Genomic DNA, 4,507 nt, shown 5'->3' on the forward strand with positions numbered 1-4,507 from the left:
GCCCCACAGAACCTGGACCTCCTCCACCAGCACACCCCATCAGTGAACCTGCGATCCTCTGACTCAGGCCTCCTCTCTGTTCCCAGCACTAAAACCTTTGGATAGAGCCTTCAGTGTGGCGGCCCCCGACCTCTGCAACTCTCTCCCAACGGACACTCACCAAGTCTGCTCTAAAAGACACAGCCAGTCTCTTGTTTTTGTCTTGACATTTTCTCTGTAAAGTGTCCTTGGGTCTTTTGAAAAGCACTATATAAATTCAAGATACTATTATTATTATTATTATTATTATTTGGAGCAGCACTGAGCTTCCACCTGAGAGACAAGAGCATGTGGAGCAAAGAGGCGTCATAAAAAGGTACATACTGCTTTTAGCCTCCGTGTCTTACAACATTATAAAAAGCAACTCACTCAAATATATTTTAGCTATATTTTATATATTTTACATTTTATTTTATATTTTCATTTTACTTTAGTGAAAAGACTCTGTTTAGAAATTAGAAGCTGTAACAGAAATTTTTATGAGCTGACTGTCTCTCTACTCATCTCCACAGAACCTTTTCTTCTTCTCTGTCATCATCTCCTGAAACGTACGACATCCAGCAGCACTTCAAACGCTCTGCAGCCACGGGGCGCCCGGCTCGTCAATGTATTTTTAATTAGGTGGGAGCGGATCCCCTGCTGGCTCCATGGAGTTCACCGAAGTTCACCGCCAGGTCGTCGTTTGATGTTTCCTCACCACTGACAGAACTTCCTGTTTCTCCAAGAGCTAACTGAGGATCCCACATCAACGTGACGGGGAAATCCTCCACGTCTGTTTTGTCAGCTATTTCCACGTCGTTAGTGAAATCTGAGTCATTACGAACACACCTGAGAGGTATGGAGGATAAAACACGACATTAAAAATAGATAAAATGATGAATAAACATGTCAGAGAAACTGAAGAGGAGATACAAACGAAGAGCCTGAATAAAACATGGAGAACAAAGTGGAAAAGGTATAAAATGCAGAAGGAAAATCAGTTTTAGTGTCTGATGGACATCTGAACTAAAGCCAGAGAAACACACACTGATAATATTACACCCTCTCTAATTTAATTATGACCTAAACTCACTACTTGGCTTTTATAGAGTTCAGTTCTAAACTGGATCCAGAACAGAGTGAAGCGATGGACAGTTTTAAAGTTTTACTACAGCTGAAGGTCTGAGCTGTCGAGGGGGGAGCTGAGGGAAAACAGCAGAACTGGACAAACAACAGGAGCCAAAAATCTGAATAAAAGCGTTTGGTCAAGTGTTTAACTACTGGAGGAAACTAAATGAACTGTGTGTGAGAGGAACCAGGATTAAACCCTGCAGCAGGTGAAGAGACGCCCAACAGGTCAAACACAGGTATTTACACACAGCGCACGAATATTATGAAAAAGTGATTTATATTTGGAAGGAGGCTGATTTTTCTGAGCTTTCTCACTGTGAATAAAAACATCACTGTCAGACTGTCAGAGGCTCAGGGTCAAAGGTCAAAATCCTGGTAGCTGGTCTCTGCCTCCTCATCAGGACTTTAACTGTCCCACCAACTAAAATATGTCCAGAACCAGCTGTGGTGAAGCTTCAGCTGCTGAATATTCACTGGTGAGTATTTCACACTTTGTTCAGAGTCAGTGGCCAAATACATTTTCTCACACTGAACACGGCTCCATAGTTTCTTGTTCTATTTCATTCTGCCTAAAGAGAAAATCAAACTAAAATAAATTCTACAAAGTATTAATCATGACGATAAATAACTACGTGTGACAGTAAAAGTTAAACATTCTGTGATTGTAAACACATGAAATTAATGTTTAAAACTCTGTTTATTAATCCTAGAAACTAAAGGTGAAACAAACTGATAACATCACTGTAAAGTCAAATATTATGTTTATCAAGATGAAATAAAACATTTTTCTATTAATAACAGAACAGTCGACTCTGACCGTCAGTTTCCATTTTGATAAATTCCAAATTTATTTTAGTTCCTTTGAGAATCATTTCCTGATCTTTATCCACAGCCTGTTTATCATTAAATATTGTGATTGGTCGTGTTTCGTCCTCCGTACACTGTGAGCTGACTCTGTGCTGAAAACTGAACTCGGAGCAGTTTGATTCTCTCCGTCACATCAAAGCGAGGACGACTCGTCTGAGTCGAGCAGAGATACGTTTAAGACGAGGCCGTCTCTGCTGTGTGGAGTTTAATGAGCTCCTCCAGGGCTCCGCCATGAATAATGGATTCTTTATTCTATTTTAGAGCCGACAAAATGGCTTCTGTCTCATGGACGGAGCGGGAGTCTGGTGTGATGGACTGGCTGGAAATGAAAAAGGCCTCCCCCCATCAGATTACAGACCTGTACAGCAGGAAGAGACGATGGCATGGACTTAATGTCTGATCAGTCAACTCACCTGAGGACAGTCCTCTAACACACACAGCACTGAGAGCTTTATTCATTCAGGAAAATAATCAGTGTTCAGGAAAAAAAACATGAATATATTTGATTTTACCTCCTGTTCATCACTGACACACATTTCTTTGTCACATGACTTGTCTGTTTGAAGATCTTAGCAGAGCTGGGCAGGGCTTTTATCAAGCCAGCTACCTGGACTCACCTGGTCCTTGTTCTTTCCAGGTCAGTTGAGTTCAGTCCTCTGTGGTCCAGTGGTCTGGACTCTGGATTTTCACCTTGAAGGTCCAGGGTTTAAGAAAATCTGGTGTTGTTGTTTTTATCAAACCTGCCTTTGAAGAAAATAACATTAAACTGTGTCCAGTCACCTGAATGTGTTCTGTACTTTATTAGTTTCTGAACACACAAACCGTCTCACCTGAGTTTACCTGTCGTCTCTCTGAGGTAACCTGCGACAGGTGTGACTGCACTGTGATACTACATGAAGCTGAGAACAAACTTCTGCAGAGAATTAATGACAATATGAAGTGTTAACAGGGTCAAACATAAACCCACTGAGGGAAGCTAACGTTAGGCTAACGAGCTAACAGCTAGGTTAGCTAACCGAGCTAACGTTTGTTTACAATCCAAGGCAGATAAAACTTTATCGACACCTGCCGCTGTAAACAGCACCAACAACATTTATCTCAGTCTGTACCTCGTCATCTTACTGACTCTACTCACCGCTGACAGCGAAGTACCTTCACCTGAACATGTCGTGTCTAGTTCACGGTCACAACCACAAACTGCACTTTGTTCTGGAGTCAAATGATGCGTTCAGGTTCTGTGGGATCCACCGTAAATACGACCAGAATGGGAAGAGCCGTTTATGTCAATTAAATAATATTTATTTATTTATTTATTTATTCATTCATTGCCTGAAACAAGATCAAGTTTTGTTTTTCAATAAACAAACCTATTTAATTTAACTAATTCTTTGGCAGTAAAAATTTTTCATTAAGCTCGTTGATTATAAACTAAAAATGACAGAACACATCAATATTCAGGTGACTGGACATAGTTTGTTATTTTCTTCCTCCTTCAGCCTGATCATCTTTCTCTCTGCTTCTCTGTTCATCTCTGCTGAAATGGTCCAGTGTAGAAGGATGCTGACCAGAGACGTGGGTTCAAACCCCGACTCTGAAAACCTGAGGTGTGTGTGTGTCCAAAAAACAAATCAAAACTATAGGTTTTCTCAGTCGAATCTAAATCATTTCAGTCTTTTTGTTTTACACCAAACAAAGATGACAGAACATTCAAACATTCAGATCAGTGACGTCGACTTTGTGAAAACACCGACAGACAAACTTGTGTGGTAAAAACCTCAGAGCGAAACTATGAAACAGGAAATATGTTTTTTTATTTCTGGTTCTAATCACATGAATTATCTCGTCTGTGTGAAACACATCGATCATTGCTGACTGCTCAGAGCTAAACACCACCTCAGAAATCCACCTCTCAGACTCTGCTGAACCCGGATCACATTTCTGTTTGTTTTCTCTGGGTGGTTCACAGTGGTGTGGGGTCAGAGGTCAACGAGAGGTGGGGGAGGGGTGGTACGGGTGAGTCAAGGCCACCAGGGGAGTCTGAGGAGGAAAAACAAGTTGGAGGACAGGAAGAAGGATCTACAGAGGATGAAAACCTGACAGCAGTTTAGACTGTCTGTCTGGAGGATTTCAAAATAAAAGTTGACTGACAGTCGCTGTGTGGCCTGAACAGGACAGGTCCCACACACGTCAGTCCATCAGTGTCCGTAATCCTCACGGGGAGGTGAACCTCTGCAGGTAAACATCCAGGTGTATCGACACAGTCAGGAGCTAATCGACTGCAGCAGGTGGATCCATATCTCTCCAGTCCTGATTTCTCTCTGCAGACGTAGGATTCTCTGCTCAGACCAGCAGCTGATCACACGTAGCAGCTAATGCTAATTATCAGACGACTAGACGGCTCCAAACAAGCTGTAATTAGTGTAGACAAACGAGTCGAAGGGAGACGGATGTTTCCAGACGCTGCTGCTGCCTGTTGGTCCAGAACAAATCA

General features: G+C 41.9%; 1 long non-coding RNA gene across 4 annotated transcripts; it reads right to left on the reverse strand.

The window, feature by feature from the left end:
* Positions 1-421: 421 nt before the first annotated feature.
* On the reverse strand, positions 422-3,252 carry LOC108891549 (uncharacterized). 4 transcript variants are annotated; one of them, XR_007813551.1, is made up of 4 exons: positions 3,152-3,252; positions 2,847-2,929; positions 2,634-2,756; positions 422-867 (listed from the first exon to the last, which is right to left on the reverse strand). It is a non-coding gene; the product is annotated as an uncharacterized LOC108891549 (long non-coding RNA). The 4 variants fall into 4 exon arrangements; XR_001962334.2 differs by having other exon boundaries at positions 2,634-2,760; XR_001962335.2 differs by lacking the exon at positions 422-867 and adding an exon at positions 882-2,374.
* Positions 3,253-4,507: the final 1,255 nt, after the last annotated feature.

Source organism: Lates calcarifer, linkage group LG7_1, assembly GCF_001640805.2.
Source record: "Lates calcarifer isolate ASB-BC8 linkage group LG7_1, TLL_Latcal_v3, whole genome shotgun sequence".
NCBI lineage: Eukaryota > Metazoa > Chordata > Actinopteri > Centropomidae > Lates > Lates calcarifer.